Source organism: Callionymus lyra, chromosome 7 (genome assembly GCF_982586985.1).
Source record: "Callionymus lyra chromosome 7, fCalLyr1.hap1.1, whole genome shotgun sequence".
In the NCBI taxonomy this organism is placed as follows: Eukaryota; Metazoa; Chordata; class Actinopteri; order Syngnathiformes; family Callionymidae; genus Callionymus; species Callionymus lyra.
In genome coordinates this window covers 21,794,042-21,816,024 of record NC_141824.1, presented here as the reverse complement: position 1 = coordinate 21,816,024, position 21,983 = coordinate 21,794,042, and the positions used below count along the sequence as shown (strand labels likewise).

General features: G+C 36.9%; 1 protein-coding gene across 6 annotated transcripts in view; it reads left to right on the top strand.

The window, feature by feature from the left end:
* LOC148075645 (muscleblind-like protein 1) overlaps positions 1-21,983 on the top strand; it is an 83,242-nt gene that overhangs the window by 25,094 nt on the left and 36,165 nt on the right. The gene's annotated exons all lie outside the window — the stretch shown is intronic.

Sequence of the window (21,983 nt, the reverse complement as noted above, 5' to 3'; positions counted from 1 at the left end):
AATTGAAATCAAACCATTTTTGACCTGAAACCAAACGATAATGTTTAACCCTTTTCTTTTTTTTTCTGGAATCATACAATTTTCAACTATAATCCAACAATTTACGTTTTACTGAAATCAAACCATTGTTTGACTGGATTCGAACTTTCTTTTTAACTGTTATCAAACCATTTTCAACTGTAAACAAAGTTTTTAAAATGTAATAAATCAATGTTCAACTATCATCATACCAAAATCTTCAACTGTAATTAAATTTCAACTGTAATCAAACAATTCTCAACTATAATAAAATGAATAAATAAATGTTTTACTGTAATCAAATCATTTTCTACTGTAACCAAACAATTTTAAATTGTAATCAAGCATTTTTTTATCCGACCAAACAAGATGGAAAAGAAGCAGAAAGACGAACAATTCTTATTAGTTCTCCTGGCTGCTTATTCGTTATTTTGTTTCTAAATAAACAGAATATTCTTTTCATACTTACAGTTGAGTTTAAATACGACTTCCTGGCTCTAATCCCAAATCCTCTTGTTGTAAACAAGGTTTGCAAAATGTATTTCACTTCTGGAAGAAAAAAAATCTGCATGTTTGGAAAGTGTTTTGGCATAAAAATGAGAGAATCTAGTCTTTTTTTTTGTATAAAGAACGTGTTCTTCAATTTGCCTCCTCACTGATTGTCAGGACCAGAGCTGGACGCCGTTCAAAAGCATCCGAAAGAAAAGCTCCTGCCTGCTGAGGTGTAATTCTTGCTCGGCTCACACTGTGTTATTGTGGTAGGATATTAATATCCTGGTACAGGTAATACAGGCAGGTGAAAAAAAAAAAAAGGTTCCTGCTGTGGGGCCATTTTTCGGATCAGAAAGAGCAGACAGAGCCAAAGAGGGCAAAGCAGGCTGAAGCTGAGAATGTTGGAGGAGGCGTATCGTTCGTGCTCAGATCCCGTCCCTGCTCTGTGTGCCAGAGCATTCCACCGACAACCTCCCTCCCCTGCCCCTATGACAGCATGATATATCTGTTTTATCTTCAGATGAATTCATAACCCAGAGGCGTGGAGAGGAGAGGGGATGAGGGAGGGAAAAGAAGAGAAAAGAAAGCGTCGGACAATGTTTCACTTGGCCAGGATCACCCAGATGTGTCATCTTACTCACCTTTCTTTTTTCCATTATTCAAGTCCACGGTTAAAATATGAAACGTCCCGTCTTACATGATTCTTTTAAAGGGCAACTAATATTTTAACTCCTGACTCACTCACATGTTTCAAACGTTCTTCTCCAAGATGCAGTAAGTCTCTCATCATGACCATGTTTTAAACGTATTACTTTATAAAGTTCTCCCCCGTCTGAAATCTCAGCGAACGAGAGGTTACGAGAGCGGACTCAATTATGACTTAATAATGGCTTCACTCCTCCTCCAGCCAGCTGTAATCACGCCCACTTTGTTTATACAACGAGTCCCTTGGAGGTTGAGACTTATGGGATTGATGACACGAATTGACAAACCTCAATGCTTGACCAATCAGAGTGGAACAAGATTAGATCTGTACAAACAGACACATACTGATGAGTACAATAGAGAATCCAAGGTAGGTTTGAAAACACTTCAATCAACAAATAAGTTAATTGTGTGACGTAGGTTGTAAAAGCCATCCATTAATAAAAAATATTTGATTTATACGTCTATTAGCAACATATTGGCAATTTTATAAACATCAAGAAGTATTTCTTAGCAGCATGTTAGCACATAGATAAGTAGTATGGAAGTATATCAGTGCCACCAGAATATTTAATACATTAAATTTAACATTTTAAATGTTGAAACTTATTTTAAACATTTCATTTTTTTTAAATGAATTTAAATATTTACATACATTTTGAATTATTGGAATAAGAAAATGAAACTTAATGGGTAAAATAAAATGAATTCATAAAAAAAAGAAAAAAAAAGTATTCATTTCAATGTGTCTTCAATAAATATAAATTCAACCTTTCACCATAGAAAGTATAGAATTCAATTATTTACAAATATATATCATTTAATGCTTGAAAAAAATTCTAAATGTTAAATTAAACGATTCAATTTTCTGTTGGCACTGATCCACTTTCATACCATAGTCAATAATTATTACATGTATTTTCTTTTTCATTCATTTTTCTCACTGAACATGACGAACTGGCAGCCGCCCCGGTGACTGGTGTCAGGAGAAGAAGGTGGAAGTGTGGGCGAACTCACTCCATTAGAATTACAGGCAGCAAGAGATGGACTACTTGAGTTAATGGAAGAAAATCATGTGTCCCGTCAGGCACATTTTAATCAGCTGAAAGTAATGGAGGAGGTGTGTAATACAAGTGCGTCACCGATTCTTCAACGCCAGCGTCTTGCCACGTTTGTAGCTCGACTGACTTCCTCCATCTTTCTGCACCTGCTTGTGCAAACAAGTCTGCACCGTGATCATCCTAATGCTCAAAACCGTGGCTAAAAATATAAACAAAATACATCATACGTCAATAATATTGGCTGATAATCACACCGTGGCTGGAAATAAGCAGCTTGGCAGCATGAGGTGGAGCCAGTCCCAGCTCGTCCCAACATTGCTTCAAAATGACTAAACAGATGAGCTGTAATATGAAATAGCTGCTCAAACACATGAAGACGTTCATAACCGTGAGCCGCTAATCTTTCCCAGGTATTATTATTATTATTATTTGTAAACATGTTTATCACCAGTATTGCGCCAAAACTAGTTCATTAAACAATAGTTCATATTTCGGATGAACCTGAACTGAGACACTGTAAACAGGTAATAATGTAAAAACACCATATCTAGCAACAGCAGCCACCAGTGGCTCAAAATCACTTATGTCATCCAAAAAAAGAGCAGCAAGTGAAGCAACAATTAATTATTATATTTTTATATGCTCACTTTAATGTAAGTGTCGCTTATTTGCATAGATATTTCTTTCATTTATTTTATTCTATACTGTATTCTACAACAGCAGATAAAATTATAGTCTTTTTTTTTTTTACAATACTAACAATGAATGTTGAAGTGTTTTTTTAATATTAAAAGAGATATAATAATTAAGTGGCAATCATTTTGAAAAAGGAAAGGTTGTAGCAACATACACAAGAAAATCTACTGGATTGTTTCTGGAGCGCTGAGCTATAGAACATTTTTCAAATTATGAACTCAACTAGTTCTTTTTGTTGGGGACAGAACTTTTAAAAAATGTATATTGTGAACTATGAACATAATTATTTCATTTTTGAGGTGCAGAACCTAAATGTATAGCAATGAACCAAACTAGTTCATTTGTGGAGCACATAACTTTTTTTTAATTCAAATTATTAACTCAACTAGTTCATTTTTGGATTGCTGAACTTTATAACATGTAAAATTATGAACTATGAACTCACTTGTTCATTTTTGGAGTGCTGAACTATTTAAAGCCTAAAATTATGAACAATCAACTGAACAAATTCATTTTGGAGTGCTGAACTATAAATATTTTCGAATAATAACTATGATCTTAACTAGTTCATTTTTGGAGCGAAGAACTATTTAAAACCTAAAATTATGAAAAATGAACCGAACAAGTTCCTTTTTGGAGCACATAACTTAAAAAAAATAATTAAATGATGAACTATGAACCCAACTAGTTCATTTTTGGAGTGCTGAACTATTGATGATTTCCATTAATAACTATGAACTGAACTAGCTCATTTTAAAACTGGTGAACTGAACTTTGGAAAAATTGAAATAGAAAGTGAACTTTCCCAACACTGTTTACTGTCGTCTGAGGACTGAGGTCGACTACACACCAGTGAGACCATCCACTGGACTGAACCAGTTCATACAAGTTAATAAGACATGAACACAAGACAAGAGTCTTTTGTGTCGACAATCGTGCAGGTTTGAAAATGTGACTGTTTCATGAGAGCAGCGTGACGGATGAGTGATCACGAAGAAGGACAGCTAAGACAAAAATCTTACACGAGAGCCAAGAACGGTTGAAAGGTATCCAGTTGTTTAATAGTTGCTGGCAAAAACATTAAAGATGGCAGCGACGACAGTGAGAGACAAGATGATTTTTCAGCTGCAGGAAGTGTGTGTGTGTGTGTGTGTTAGCCTCAGTAACAAAGACATCAGTGTATAAAAAGAAAATGTGAAGGAAATTGGCGAGCGGATGTGAGCAGCTTTTTGGTGGATAAAAGCAATGAATGCAAGGCCTTCACTAATGTTTCACACCTTGAACTAATGGTTCCTTTTAAGCGCAAAATCAAACGTCAATCTGGGATTTGTTAAAGATTAGATGGTTATTTTTTTGACGTGGTAATCTGTTTGGTGTCTTTCCAGATTCAGGATAAAACGTTGTCATATCAAAAGATAAATGGGCAATTTTGTAGCAATGAAAATAATATTTTTTTATGGCGCTTCTTTACTTTTTAAAATAAAATATATTTTTGGTAAAGGTTGCAGGTTTGAGTCAAAACCAGTGAATGTATCAATTGACTCTGAATAAGCGAATGTGTTCGCAAGTGATAGGATAGTGAGGTTTCATGAAACAGCTGGTGAGGTTTCATGAAATAGCTGATGAGGTTTTATGACACAGCTGGTGAGGTTTCTTGAAACAGCTGATGAGGTTTCATGAAACAGCTGACAAGGTTTTATGAAACAGCTGACAAGGTTTTATGAAACATCTGGTGAAGTTTCATGAAACAGCTGATTAGATTTCATGAAACAGCTGATGAGGTTTCATGAAACAGCTGATGAGGTTTTATGAAACAGCTGGTGAAGTTTCATGAAACAGCTGATTAGATTTCATGAAACAGCTGACAAGGTTTTATGAAACAGCTGGTGAAGTTTCATGAAACAGTTGATTAGATTTCATGAAGCAGCTGATGAGGTTTCATGAAACAGCTGACGAGGTTTTATGAAACAGCTGGTGAAGTTTCATGAAACAGCTGATTAGATTTCATGAAACAGCTGATGAGGTTTCATGAAACAGCTGACGAGGTTTATGATACAGCTGGTGAAGTTTCATGAAACAGCTGACGAGGTTTTATGAAAAAGCTGGTTAACTTTCATAAAACAGCTGATTAGATTTCATGAAACAGCTTGCGAGGTTTAATGAAACAGCTGATGACGTTTCATGATACAGCTGATGAGATTTCATGATACAGTGGCAACTAGATGGCTTTCTGAAATATTTGGCTGTAAACCACGTCACCTTATTATTCAGCACCTATTGACCTCTTAAACTACCGTTTCATGAAGCCTCGTGAAATCATAGCCAGGGGTCGAAGAGCTGAGGTTCAGCCTCTGAAGCTTAAGACAAAAATGTGTCGTCTATATAATAATTAAAGATAATTGAGGGGGGGTGTGATGGCGCCACCAGACAGCGGCGACGCTAGAGAGAAGCTGAAGTGAATACATTAGAAATGACAGCGAGGGTTTCTGCGGTGATGGATCCAATCTTTGAGGATCAGACGCGTTGATGAGGGCACGCATCGACAACCCACGTGTCTTTGATGATCCAGAGGATTTGGGAAGAAATCAGTGTTGCAATAAATCAAACCTTCCAATCCAGACACACTCATTTGAATCCCATTCCAATTCAAACGTTCACAATCCAGCAAACAAAGCAATTGGATGACAAAGAGAAGGATGGCTCTCAGAGCCAGCTTGTCAATTCTGCTCACCTTAACACTGACCCGAGGGGAATAAACTCCTCTGTTCCAGCAACACAACTATTTGCTTTGAACCCTGTTTCAGAACCAATCATGGAGAACAAAGTTGCGTAACTCTATGTTGGAGATTCAGGTCAATGGTTGGGTCACATGCTGTTGTATAAAATGTTGCTATTGATCCAAAGAACACATTGAAATCTTACATATTGAAATACAATCTTATTGGAACATCTTTTAAACAGATAGATTCACTTTGGTTGGTAAAAGTCAATTACAACTAAAAGTAAAAAAGAACTACAAAATGAATTGTCTTTCAGAAAATAAAAGAAAATATTCTATATCTATACTCACAAATAAGCGTGTAATAATGACAAAAATATTTTGCAAAATAAACTTAACACAATATATAAAAAAAATATATCAGATATAAGCTATACAAATATAAAGGGTATATAGTGGGTGGAAGGATTTTGAAAAGGAAAAAAAAACTTATTTAAATTATTATTATTATTATTGTATATTATATATTAATATATATATTAATTTTTTTATACAAACAAACAAAAAATCTACTTAAGCCAACTCTCTCTCTCTTCACAAATAAACATTTTATAATGAAATATTTAAGTAAATAAAATAATAATAAAATTAAACATAACATTTAAAATAAAAACAAACCTTAGCTATAGCTAATAAACAAGGTATACACTATATACTGTATATACTTTTTTCATTTAAAAATAACCTCCCAGCCTCTTGTATTTGTGTTGCTAATACTTTACAAGTCAAAAATCCATGATGACAAAATATACCAGTTTTTTAATTCAACTTGTGGAATTAAATATAGATAATTTCTTTATATTTGAAAAGGCTTTTTTTTATTTTTTTTACTAGAATTAATATAGGAAATAAGATGAAACAGATTGAGTACAAGCGAGAGGATGTTAACACTTGACACTCTGACACTTTAACCATTGAGATCTCATGCATGGGAGGGTTTTGGAATTTTCCTTTTTTGCCAAAATCCACTCGTTTTTTTCCCGCGGACTCTCGCTTCACCGACCGTCCATCTCGCCGCTCCTCATACCAGAGTGAGACTTGCTCATGCACCAGCAGACACAGCAGTTATCTCGCTGCAGGCAGGTTGGACGTCTCAGAGCGGCTTCTGCTTCTCAATCCGTGTATCCACACTCGCCGGCACACGACCAGCTCCAACTGTGTAAATCCACACGGCTGAGTGATATCACCTGTCATTTAAACTAAGTGAAACTCAGACTCTGGCGGGGAGAGAATCACAAAGAGGAGACAATCCCCACACTTACGACCCAGAGGATTTATTGTGTTTCCCTTTGTTCTCGCAGGCAATATTCCCTGTGCGCTTGTTTCCTCCCAAAACAAAATGACCACATTGTTCACGCTGCTTCCTTCCATTTCTCAACTGGTTTTGGCAACATGTCTGTCGTCATTTTAAAAAAGAGAAGCTCGACTCTTGACTTCGAATAACTGTTTCCTGGACCATAGCAGCTGCAAACCGTCAACGTTGCTGAATGTGCGCTTTCTTTTTATGACTTTGTTCGAGCGTATTTCTTTATAATTTGACGCCACGTTCCTGGTGGGTTTTTCCATTACAGGGAGTTGAGTGTCAACCTCAGCGGGAAGTAGGATGTTATGGTATTTGATTGACAGGCAACTTGGTTTAATGGCTTTTCATGAAATTGTTACTAAAGTGCGAATGTATCTCATCTCTTCCCTCGTCGACCTTATCATTTCACATTTAACATTTGTATCATTTTCACTTGGGTTTACAGTTATATTTATAAATTTTCGTATTATTTTTATTTTATTTTATTTTTTTCTGTTTTTTCAGTTTATTTAGTCTTAAAATGTTTTACACTCGAATCTCTACAGTTTGACTTGCTTTTTTCTAATCAATAATTAATTTGTTTCATTTTATATGACTTATTTCTAAGGTCATAGTTGTTTTGTGTATCATGTCTTCCAATAGAAAAACTATAATTAAAAAAAGGGCAATATAATAAAGTCAATTGTTTCATCTAAATTGGAAAAATACTGATTAATCAAAAGTATCCGACAAACAATAAATCTGTATTTTTGTTTAAATTTAGTCTTCTATAAAAAAAAAGTTTGCAAAATTATCCAGGACTTTAAATTAGGGGCACAAAACATAGAGTAGAATTAATTTAATTATTTTGTATAATGTGTGTGTATTTCATACATCATTGTTAACGTATTTAAATCAAACATTTTCGCTTTGAACTTCATGTACATGTAAAAAAAGGTTTATTATATAAAATTTCACAGAATGCCTCAAAAGTATTCAAAATAGTTACCAAGTCAAGTAAGGAAATTTAACGTAAAGCTGAACAGTAGAAGCCTTCGAGAAACAAACACACAAAATGATCACATATAAGGCTTTGGAAAGGTAAAAGTAACACACATTCATAAAACACAAGCCAAACTAGATTGTCATGTTTTTTTGTAATATTTAAAACAAATATAAAAACTAAATCCAACAACTTCCTTGAATGGGAAACGTTTTATGAAATGAAATTATTATTTTTCCTTCCAAATCTAGAAGCTTCTGCACTAACCCTAAAATCATCGTACCTGACCTTTACTTTACAGCTTAGTCATCTGTGGCTTCTTGTCATCCTCGCTGCTCTTTCAGTCTCACTGGAGGAAGTCATTTTCACGCCGACTCAATTTCAAGTTTATGTCTCGCCCATGAAACTTTTATGAGACTTCACTGGGACGCGAGCGAGATCGAACTATTTGGACATTTATTAGCGAGTGCAAACGAGTGGAAGAACAAAGTGACACAAAATAAACGAATGCACACATGAAGCTTCTAGTAAAATACATTTGTTTATCTTGAACATTTTGTGTCTTTAGATTGTTATTATTGTTATTGTTTAATCGCTGATTCGTAACTTTAAAGGACCAAATTCGGACCCCTGTGGAACACCACAATGCAATGTTAAAGTCATTATACTATATATACTGTTTTTTTTCCTTGATTTTCTGGAACTCCTGTTGTGTTATCAGTTTTATCTTGACCTTTAAAGTATATACTTTATTGAATATTGTTTTGATTGTTGAAGCGCTTTATGACCCTGGTCTGGAAAAGCACTATATCAATAAAAATGACTTACTTACTTACTTACTTATATATATATACCTACAGTATATATGCATATGTGTATAAGAATCCACATGTATGACGTGTCAGACCAGTTAACACTCTAAAATGTGGATTTCAACTTAAATAGTTGCGTGTATTACGAAGACGATGCTTCCATATGTGGCGAGCAAACGCTCTGTGGGAATCCATACGCTGCAGAGTCTAATTAAAATTTCATAAAAGGCCGTTATCGCTACGACTCCGGGGCATGAAAGGGGAGCTCAAGACCACACTTAGTTCTGTTTGTTTAACAATCCACAGATGAGCGTCACACACCCACTTAAACCTGCACACACACACACACACACACACGTGCATGTGTCCAGTGTTGTGTTTGCTCACCTACGGTTGGGAAAGTGTGTGACACGTTTTAATTAAAAGATACAAATGAAGAATTATGATTTTTTCTCTTTAAATTAGCCCGCGGCGGCAAAATAATACAAGTTTGAAATGAGAGGACTCACACACACACACACACACACGATTTCTATACATCCAGAGATGAAGACACTTCATAAAAAGTGCGACAAACACAAAGCTCCACTGCAATACTTTGTGTTTGTTTCTCTGTGTGACAGGGTTTAAAATAGTGAGAGATAAATATATAACTGCTGGTTAAGCAGCTCGATATGAGAGACCTTGTGTGTGTGTGTGTGTGTGTGTGTGTCTGTGTGTGTGTGTGTGTGTGTGTGTGTGTGTGTGTGTGTGTGTGTGTGTGTGTGTGTGTGTGTGTGTGTGTGTGTGTGTAAGCGTGTCTTGGTTCTCACAGGGATGCGACACAGTGGATAAGAACTCTTTGAAAGGGAAACGTACTCCAGCAGTGTTAATCTGCTCTGTATCTGTATTCCTCTGTCATGCTCTTCACTCTCATCCTCTCCTCTCATTACCTCTGTTAATCCGTCGCTACTCAAGCCCAGCATCCTCTCCTTCTCTCGCTCTTCTCTAGAAAAGGATCCCGGACACTTTGATTTCCATTTCAAGCCTCGTGTTTCAAATCATTTTTCTCCTTCTCCTCACAAGTCTCTCACATTCTTCACCGATGGGCTTCACTCGTCTTCTGGCGGTTTTTCTCTTTCAGACCTTTGCTCAGATTTGTTTGAAGAGATTTACAGGAAATGATATGAATCTCCAAATAGGGTGATTCAAAGTCTTGTTTGCAAGTGATGGGTCTCTTATTTATTTACCTATGAGGTCATAACTCTGGTCCAGTATTATAGATGGGGAAAGAGGTTCAAGTCCAACTTGTGCAAAGTATGATCCTGTTGCCTAAATTGATGTTGCCCTTTTGAAGTAAAAGTATGAAATTGACAGTTAATCAAAAAAAGGTCCACTTTCATATCTTACACGTTATTAGTCAATATTGTTTTTCCCCCACACTTTATTTCTTCATATCAGTTTGCTGTTTTTGTCTTTGTTGCTGATTTAATTATACTTGTTTAACAAATCATTTATTTTAAATTCATTATTTTCCTGATCTTTGCATTTTTTAACCTGATAATGTGGATGGAAATAATATTTTTTTTTATATATATTTTTGTAGACGTTATGTTTTTTTTATCGTTTTGTTTTATTATCATTATTAGTATTACTATTATGCATTTTATAGATTTATAGACAGGCAGGCAGACGGATGGATGGATGGACGGATGGATGGACGGATGGATGAACGGATGGATGGATGGATGGATGATGGATGGATGGATGGATGGATGGATGGATGGATGGATGGATGGATGGATGGATGGATGGATGGATGGATGGATGGATGGATGGATGGATGGATGGATGGATGGATGGATGGATGGATGGATGGATGGATGGATGGATGGATGGACTCATAAAACCCAGAACAAGTGCAAATAAAAATAAAAAAGTGCAAAGAGAAAACAAAGTGCAAATAAAAAGAGCATAGATTAAAGGAAAAAAACTTAAATCAAAATTAAAATATTTTATTTATATGATTTAATCCAGATAATGAGGGTTTTATTGTGTTTATTTTTGGTTTAAACTGTATGTCTCAATATAATGTTATGACCTAAACTTTTCTAAAGTGGAAAGAATAAACCTATATCTTATTATCATTTTTATTGATTTGGGGTATCATAATATGAAAGTGTTAAACAAAGATCACACTTTTCATTTATTTATTTATATTTTTATCAATCTGTGTTTTTTTTGCGATCTTCAATTACTTTTTTCCCATCAAATTCAGGCTTCTCTTAATAATTTCTTTGCTATTATTATTATTATTATTATTATTTTTAATGAATTAATTTGGGGTTCAGGCATTAAAACCCAGTTGAAGAGAGTGAGAACCTCAACATTAAAAACGGCAAAGCTAATGTAAAACCCGTTCAAACTCTGGACTCGAAACACAGCACTGACCAGGTTTGACTCGAACGGACTTCTCGTGGCGACAGTAGTGACGCGAGGTTTGTGGGGGACACCATTGGTCAGTCGCTCGGTGTCTCCTCTAAACGTCTTTGTGCCCTCAGAGAGGCGAGCACTTCTACATCCATCTGTGGATACGCTGCCTCAGCATGGACAACACATGCACACACACACACACACACACACACACACACACACACACACACATCCATCTCAGAACGTGCTGCCTCAGCATGAAGACATGACACAACGACGGAGCCAGAAATACACGCAAGGGCGTTTAGGAAGAGCCAAAAGCGTTCGCCTCCAATCCTTCGTCACCCTTCATCCACTCTCCTCACATGCATTATTAACTCATCGCAAGAACTCCTGCTTCAGCTGACACTCGTCTGCTAATGTCAATGGAGAGTTGGGGATGTTTTAGCAGTCCTGACAAAGGCCAATAATCAGTTATGAACCAACAAGTCCCTGTTAGCCTGTCACGCTCCAGCCCTGAATATTCCATCTTCTGTCTTCCTGCTGGGACTTGGAGATCCTCCATCAAGTCCCTACAGAAGCAAAACACCTCGAACAAATCATCCCTTGTTAAAGTGGACAAACAAATCCCACCTGATTATTTGGATTTGAAGAACATTTGGGGAGTTTTGATGAAGTACATTTCTGTCTCGCCTGCAGTTAATACAAAACTCTGCAGCGAGAATACTGACCCGCTCTAGTAGAAGAACTCACATTTCCCAGATCCTTAAAACTCTTCACCGACTGCCAGTTTCTTTCAGGATCAATTTTAAAATTCCGGTTCTTACTTTCAGAGCTTTTCATGGTCAGTCTCCTCCTTACATCACTGATCTGATCCAGCCTTACACCCCAGCTTGGGCTCTGAGGTCTGTGGATCAGAATCTACTGATGGTTCCTGAACACGCTTCTGGACCAGAGGAGAGAAATCCTTCCAGACTGTTGCTCCTAAGCTTTGGAACGATCTTCCTCTCCCTCTGTGTTTGATGATCTACTGAAACATCTTAAGAAATGTTTTATTTGTTCAGGCTTTTCCCTGATTTTCTTTTAGGTGGGTTACTTTCGAGAATAGTCCATCGTTAAATGATAGTACAAAACAAATTACATTTTGGTCTAGAAAGGCGCTTTACAAATAACCTTTACATACGTACTCTCATACTTACACTCACGCCACTGTGTCTCGATGCTGTTCATTGAGCTCCTCCTCAGAGAGACTCTGTTAGTGACGTCACAGGCCATTAAATAAAGTAATTGGGCTGATTGTGAGTCTCGCCATTATGTTTTATAAAGTGTTTGATGAGAAGATTGTTCTGCCATATGCTTTACGTGTCTTCTATCTATTCTACATCATTGGTCTATAACTGGAGGACGTATAAAAGTGGTTCGAATTTTCCCCCTTTTTCTTCTTGAAAGCTTGTCATAAAATGTATTTTATAATGCAAACATTTTGGATCCTAAAAAGTTGTTTGATTAATTGAGTAAATTGTTGCTTTTCGTGCGGCGATGCTTGAACACATTAAAGTGACATTTCACCCAAAATTTAATCATTATCTACTTACCATCATGTCGACTAAGGGTTGGGATTATTTTCAGAGTAATTTCTTCTTTTTAGAGTTATAGACAAAAATCATAAGTCCATGCTGGCTCAGGTTCATCTTCCTAGACGTAAAAATATCAAAATACCTCCATACTGCTCATCTGTAACGTCCATCTTGTATTGAAGCCACGACAAAATAAATTGTTCTGGAAAAGATTTAAATAAATCTATATTTTAAATTTGTTTTTACTGGACGTGGCTAGGCTAGCTGATAGGCTAGCTGACGGGCTAGCCTAGCAGCTAGACTAGCCTTCATCCTCGTTCAAAAAAACCCACTTAAAAACATCCAAATACCTCCATGGTGCTAGCCTGGGACGTCCATCTTCTATTGAAGCCTTGACATGAAGAATTTTTTTAAAAATTTAATCTTTAGCCTATAAAGTCTATATTTTAAGATTGTTTTTAGCCGACAATGCTAGGCCATCAGCCTAAATCTTGCGCACTGACCCATGCAATGTGTTTCAATGAGGAAAGACGTCGAAAATGACAGATTGATACCCTCTGGTACAAACAAGCTTAAAATATAGACTTGAAGTTTTTCCTCTTGTCGATGCTTCAATACAAGATAGATATTACAGAAGAGCTCCATGGAGGTATTTGGATGTTTTTAAGTGTCTTCTTGCACCAACATGAAGACAACTGAACTCCAGTCGCTACATTAAAATGAACAAACATTTTTGTCTATAACTCTAAAAAATTAACGGATTACTCTGAAAATAATCCCAACACTTGGTCGACATGAGGGTTTCAATGTCATATATTGCGATGTCAACATGTTTAGATTGTGATTAGTTTTAGACACACTTTAAATTACTTTTGACTGACTTTATGTATTTTAACTTGGTGATCTGGATGTGGCCCATCTTTGTGTCGTTGCTAGGAAGGTTAAAAATATTCTGACGACAACAAATGAAAATGTAGTACCATTTAGTATCAAAATTTATATTATTTCAATCCATCATTTAGATTTTTGGTGTAAATTTTCTCTGAACATTGACTCGCACACACAATTTAACCCTGAAATAAACTTTAATCACCAGCGTGGTTTTAAAACGACCATTTTGACAAATAATGTGATTTATATTCTTTATTTTCCATAAAGATCTTGTCCAGATGACGTCAAAATACCTTTATTTCCAGACTGTAGTGAAGTATCTGGCGACTTTTTTTTTTTGGCCTTTCTTGTCAATCATGAATCTTTTGAAGAGAGAAGTACGATGATGTTAGAGTAGGGTAGAGTACAACCTGTGGATCTTTACACACATTGTAGTGGCTCGTGTTCAATGATGGGAAATAAAGTGAGCGTTTTTATGAAATCTGTTGAGAACTCCCTTGATAATTGGGGTTTCACACATTCTGTGTTTGGACTTGTTGTGAGGCGAGTCTGCTTGGTACACAGGAAACGTGGACATAATGTAATGAAAGTATTCTTATCTTGGTTTCTTTTTAATAAAGCATCCCATAGTTGTATCATTAAGATCATTCAAACTATTAAGTAGGTGTGTTTTTCTCAACGTGTCCGGTACCATTAGCTTCGGTAAAAATCACCTCCTCAAAGGTTATCTTCTCTTGTCTTACACTGTAACGCAGCAGATAATTGAAAACGTTGCTTTCAAGCGCCTGAATGAGAGTTTGAGCTCAGCCTTGATGTCGAGCAAGAAACGTTAATGAGGCCCTGATTTTCTTATCGGCCCAATATGTCTGACTGCAACACTAATGAGGGACATCCAACATAACTTTGGGTTCAGAACTGAGGCCGTACCTGGTCATGCTGAGGCTTCGCAGAGAATGAAGAAAGTCAAGCAGACGGAGGTCAGAAGACATGTAGATGCCGAGTCCCACGACCAGGACACGTTTAGGAATTTATTTTTATTGAAGCGAAGGAATGTTCTCCTGCTTTCATCTCAAACACTGAACTTGTCTGCAGTCACCTGCGCCATATATTCTCGGTCATTAAGCGTTAAGTTAAATCATCACATTTGTGCGTCACTGCAGAACATTTGTGGTCGCTGGGAAAGAACAGCTGGTTTGAATTTAAATCAAGGTCAATTGAATCAGACTCATGCTGGGCTAAATGCTTTTCATGATTTTCAAGAGGATAATTAAAACTTGATTTATATAATTTTAGAGTACATTATCGAGAATATAAGTAGACTGTAGATATATTTTAACCGATAAGAGCAAACCATGGTTTGAACGTTGCTGTTTTAAAAAAGATGGCAAAATTAGATATGTAATCTTTTATGTGCTACAGCATGATATTAAAAGTTATGGATGGATGGATGGATGGATGGATGGATGGATGGATGGATGGATGGATGGATGGATGGATGGATGGATGGATGGATGGATGGATGGATGGATGGATGGATGGATGGATGGATGGATGGATGGATGGATGGATGGATGGATGGATGGATGGATGGATGGATGGATGGATGGATGGATGGACGGATAAAAAGACAGATAGGTGGACAGATAGATAGATGGATGGGTGGATAGAAAATGGATAGATAGATAGATAGATAGATAGATAGATAGATAGATAGATAGATAGATAGATAGATAGATAGATAGATAGATAGATAGATAGATAGATAGATAGATAGATAGATAGATAGATAGATAGATAGATAGATAGATAGATAGATAGATAGATAGATAGATAGATAGATAGATAGATAGATAGATAGATAGATAGATAGATAGATAGATAGATAGATAGATAGATAGAACAAGTTCTAAACTATAAACAAAAATACAAATAAGTTAAGTTTGTATTTACATAAATTGTTGCATAGAGAAGAAATATGCCATCGTTATGTCTATAGATATACATGTCTATCTGTAGTTAGAGACAAATCGAAGAAAGAAAAGTCCTTGGTGTTGTTTTTTCCAACACAGTGCGATCCATTGTTTACCCAAATATTAAAATACAATTTTATTCTTACAACAATGCATTTCATGAAGTGATGGTAAACAGTTCTGTAAGATTATCATTGAGCATAAAAGAATAAATAATGATGCTCACCAGTCATACTTCCCTTTGAATAATAGAAAAAAGCAAATTATAAATAAAGCAGCAACGTAAACAACAAGCCGTCAACTGCGCATTTTAGGGAATAATTCTCTCATTTTCTAATGATTTTAATTCTTTCTCATAAAATATTTTAGATCATTTTATCTTAAAACACCTGTTAGCGTCTGGTTTGCTTCTGAAACATGCAGCAGGAGTTTAAATTAAAAATAATAAAAGACTTTTCCTCAAAGTTACGTTGCTTAATATCTTCTCCTTCTTCACGAGTCTACTCGGTGTTTCCATCAGTCACTCCTTTAATTAGAGAATAATCAGAGTTGGATGACGGGTTCATTAAATCTGGTCCGTGAGAGCCACAAACCCAGGAGTGCAGCATTCATCACGCTTATGAACAGAAGTCAGGAACCCCCTCCTGTTTTGTTTCCCCTCTGCTCGGATGTGTCTCACCGGCGGGGACGACAACATAAGCAGACACTGAGAAACGAGCTCATTGTGAAGTGAAGGAGATGTTTTTTGTTTTTTATTTTAATAAGAAAGGGTGCATCAAAAGAGGAAGAGACGAAAAATACTGACTTCCTGGTTGTGTCTGCTTCACGTCGGTCAAATCTGTGAATCGCGTCACGATGACATGAAATAATAATCCCTGGGGAGACCGACAGACATCCGAGGCGGTGACAACAAGCATTGAAAAATGAGACGAGGAAGAAAAAAAAAGAGTGATGTACGACTGCACCGACTTTTATGGTGTAACCCGGACAAGTGACAGACAGATGAAGATGGTGAAAATATGGAGGGGGGGGGGAAAAAAAGCAATAATATGAGTCGAGAAGCGAGAATGACACGTTCATGTTTCACGTCCCCGGCAACACGTGAGATTGAGGAATGTCTGTAATATGGCTTTAACGTGCGGAGACATCGTGATTCTTCAGGAAGGCTTTAAGTGGATTATGTCGCTATCACACGTGGCCATCGGAGGAGCAGCTGCGTCTTGTTGTGTCTGCTGACAGGAAGCCGTCGGTCACGGCGAGGCCGAGGATTGACGCACAACGACCGGTGAAAACTCGATTTGAATGACAAAACAAAGACATTGGATTTTTGGTCAGCGCTATGATTTCGGCGGCTTTTTTGATGGTGTTTTTTTCTCGAACGAATTAGAGCCGCGGAGCGACGTGATTAGAAACAAGTGTCCCGGCAAGTCATTCTTCAGTTCCCCTGCTCCTCGCTAAAGTGGTACAAGCTGACTTTGATCAATGTGAATCGATGTGGATGAGTGTGCAGCCGGAAGGCGCGACGTGGCGAGGGAGGGGAGATGGCCTTCTGCTCTGACGCTGTGTGTGTGTGTGTGTGTGTGTGTGTGTGTGTGTGTGTGTGTGTGTGTGTGTGTGTGTGTGTGTGTAGGAGGGGAATTAAGACCCGCCGTGACACCCTTTTCTCAGTGATGTATCACACTAACAAAATATATCCTTAACCTATAAATGACTGTCTCCGTCCATCTCTTCCGCCGTGTCGCTGCCTCTCCGTTCGTCGCTTCTTTTTTTTCATTAAGCCTCAGTTGTAATGTTTTGTTTGTTTGTCTTCAGGATAACTCAGACCTGAGCCCCTTTGACTTTATGTGGTCTTCATGAGGACACAGTAAAACTATGAAGCTCATAAAGAAATGTTTCTGTATGTTAACAAAACCTTATTTTTTAACCATCTTTAGAATTTATTTCTGGTTGAACTCTAAATATAACTGTTTAATTCAAATAGTTGTATTTCCCTTCTATTTAATAGCAGTTTAATGTTAAACTAAATAGAAAATAAGTCATTTAATGGTTTATGTTTAGAATATTTGAAAATTAAATGTAAAGATATTCATTAATTTGTTTATTGTCAAAACCCCAAATTTCATGTTTTTTCTCTGTCATTTCATTTATTTTGCTCATCGGTCAGTCCCAGTTTATATCGTGGCCCTTTAGGATAGACTTGCCCACCTCCTGGAATATGTCTTGATCCATAGATTGTACAAATATTGATTGGTTAGAAATGGACTATCTTAGAAGTTATTCAAAAGTAGTGTCGTTTTGAAGGTTCTTCTGGATTTGGTGTACAGAAAACTCTCAACATCCACTTGTATGCCTATCTCAGGGCACAAAGGCCTGAAAACAAATGTGTTTGTGGTATCCCTTGTGTTATCTCAGGGTCAAGGTGAACGACCCCATTTGTTTTTTGGCCTTCAGGTCACCTTGAGCCTGAGATAACACTAGGATTAAGAACTAGCGAAACAATTTAAAGAGAATCTACTTTTATGTGACTATGATTAAATGTGTTTTTGTTGCTCTTTGCTTAATTTAATTTATTTTGTCATCATTTAACGACTAGTCTAGAAAGTAACCCAACTAAATTTCTTCGTCGCTAAAAGGTTGTAAAAATATAATCAATCAAGAACTAGAAATACAATTGTATATGTATTAACTTAAAATAAATAATAATAATAAATAATGTATAAATTAACCATTAAACATGTAGCTCCATGCAAAATGCCATGAGTAGGATTGCCACTCTGTTATGTTTGTTGTCATGAACCAAATATATGGCTTAAATTTACATTATTACCTCCGTCAAGGAGATACCGTGGTCTACAACCTTTCTGTTGACTGTCTTTCTCTTAGTAAATTAACTTGAACAGTTCTCCAGTTCACCATTGTAGTTAATAATGATTTTTATAGGGGAAAAAAAAGGACAGGTGAGTACATTTTAGTTTTTTCCACCAAGGTCCAGCAAGGTTTTGAAGGATGCATAAATTACTTGTGAATGTAGTGAGATACTATTTTGTGATTGTATATTTTTTAAGGTGAACGTTGCCGACTCTTTCTGAGGGATTTCACTTTTTTTCATGTGCCAACAAAATTCTGGAATAGAAGGAGCTGTTTAATATTATGTGAATCCTGTTTTTTATTATAGTTACATTAAATGAGCTCCTTGGCGGGGGTATGCACTGCCTCAGTGCTTTTCTATCACCTATAGTGATAACTTCATGTATCTGTGCTGCTCACACTCACTCATATCTACAAAAATCCTACTCGAAGAAGTATCTTATCTATTTTTCAATGTTTTCTCTGATCATTAAGCCTTCTGTCAGAGGATTTTCCACATGTGCAGTGATGGGATTACACGCTTTATTAGAGTTGATTCTTTTGGTATAGATAGACTTTGTCTCTTTGGACCAGAGCTGGCTACAAAGAGAAGTAAAAAAAAAGACTTGGCCTGACTCCCATGTGTGTGTCTGTGTTGGGTATCATCGCTTTATGCTGTAATGAATGCTAATCCTCTCTTATCTGCTTTAACCTCGAGGCAATGACACTAACTGCTGATGCCAGTGATGTGACACACAATGTGTACCGGAGTGATTTCTAGTCTTTCGCTTCACATGCTGCTGTTGTGATTTTTCTGTCACGTCGCAAGAACATTCCAGCAGTCTGACTGGAGTGTGTCTGATCTCGACCCTGTTGGGGGAAAACAAAAAAAACCATCCTTGGATTATTGAAGGAGAATATATTAGCATGTCTCAGCCTGTTGCTGTTGTCGTCCCATAAGAGTCCATGTTCCCAGGAAAGTAAATACAATTCTGAGATTACTTTCTGTTTCTGCTAAAGATGAGGGAACAACAGATCATTTTTGCAAGGACATGTCATAGTTTAATGTTTTCATGGGACTAAAAGAAAAACCTTGAAAAACAAATCAGCTAAATACAAAAAGGAAAAACAAGTTTATTTGGGGAAATATATGTGGATTATCAACCTCCAACTGTCATGGAGAAACACTGAGGATTCAAATTGTCTCTGAAAATGTTCAAGAACTAGCTTATTGTTTACACACAGTCTATGCATAATCTACTGTCTATGTACAGTCTACAGTCTATGCACAATCTACTGTCTACGCACAGTATACGCACAGTCTACAGTCTACTGTCTACGCACAGTTTACTGTCTACACACAGTCTACAGTCTACGCACAGTCTACAGTCTACGCACAGTCTACTGTCTACTCATAGGTCTTTGCACATTCTACTGTCTACTCACAGTCTACGCAGGGTCTATGTACAGTCTATGCACACTCTACTGTTTACGCACAGTCTACAGTCTTGGCATAGTCTACACATAGTCTACACACAGTCTACTGTCTTCACACAGTCTACTGTCTACACACAGTCTACAGTCTTGGCACAGTCTACTGTCTACACACAGTCTACGCACAGCCTACACTCTACACACAGTCTACTGTCTACACACAGTCTACTGTCTACACACAGTCTACTGTCTACTCACAGTCTATTCACAGTCTACTGTCTACTCACAGTCTACACACAGTCTACACACAGTCTACACACAGTCTACGCGAAGTCTACGCGCAGTCTACGCACAGTCTACTGTCTACACACAGTCTACAGTCTTGGCATAGTCTACACACAGTATACAGTCTACTGTCTTCACACAGTCTACTGTCTACACACAGTCTACTGTCTACTCACAGTCTACGTACAGTCTACACACTGTCTACACACTGTCTACACACAGTCTACTGTCTTCACACAGTCTACCGTCTACACACAGTCCACAATCAGTCTTATTTGTGTGATTTTATAATTGTTTGCCATTTGTCCATTACTTCAGTGCTGTTTTATTTTTTTTTATTTTTTTTTATAGTTAAATACATTACATCTTTAATGAATTATAATCATTTATTCAAATACATATTATAAAAAATATATACAAATATAATAAATTCATCTCATTTAGTAATTAAATCCACTACTTGTCTTACCAAAATAAATACTGAATCACAAAATAACAACTCAATTAGTTTTTCGTTTTTTTTAAACCATTCAGCTCTACTTCTCAAGGTGACCTTGATCCCAAGGGCGAGTCCAAACACCCTGTTGAAAACATTTGTGTTTTTGATAATATAAAAAAAAAGTCTGGTATATACGTCTCCATAGAGACCGTGTCAGCTGACAGTGACGTCACAGCCCTGCTTCCATAGTGCCTTCCCTGGCGATCACAATGAACAAGTGTCATGGAAACGTAAACACTGATAGAATGGAGAATTAGTGTTTCCAAAAAAAAATCTCTCGCACTTCCCAGTCCTACTCTCGGCACAAACATTTGTCTTTCACTTGTCTGTCTCCAGTGTTCGGTTCGGGGTCAGCTGATGCAAAGTGCTTCCATTAATGATTCAGCTCCATCATTATGTTCCGGCGCTAACGATTCTGTTGTCCACCAAAAGCATGTCTGGATGTTTGGAGCCGAACCACAGCATCGAGGCTACGGCGACTAATTGAGCTCCAAAGTTAAAAGCTTCAACAGGATTTTTCTTCTTTGACGTGGTCCAGAATCCGCTGTTTTCCCTGCAAATGTAGTCGAGCACGGATGGTTTCCTCGTCTCACAGATAGTGATCCTTCGGCTCTGCTAAATGAGGTTTGGACGTCATTAACTAATCACGCTCTAATAGACCAGCAGTGCTCCGGATTTGATAAATCATCGTAGAGAAATAAGTCGTTTGTCTGTGCGTCTTTATTTCAGTATATTTCTTTTTTTTTAATTTATATTGTGACTACCTGGAGGAGCAGATGTTGCCGGGGAGAGTCAGGTTCGTAGATTTGCTTCAGTTCGGGTCTAAAGAAGAGAAGAGAAAATAAATAACATGAATAGAAATGAAAAACAAAGATTACAGAGGATGATATAAACCAGACGTGTCCAAACTTTTTAGGCGTTTGATGATGTGAAAACAATGGCATCGTACCCAGAGTTATCTCATTCAGAAGTTTAAAGTACTTAGTGTCTCCAGTTCAACAATAAATGGATGACTATTCTACCACGGAATCAGGGTTTACTATTGAATCGTCATCTTTTGTTATTTTGACGCACAAGTTCACGATACTTAGAAGCTAAAAAGGGAGCAGAAATACTCTCCAGTAGTGATGGCAAAGTAGTTCTATTCGTTTTCGCCAAAATAAGCGAGTCTTTTTCGAATCACGTAGTAACATGATCTGGAGCTTGTAAACCATGCGTTT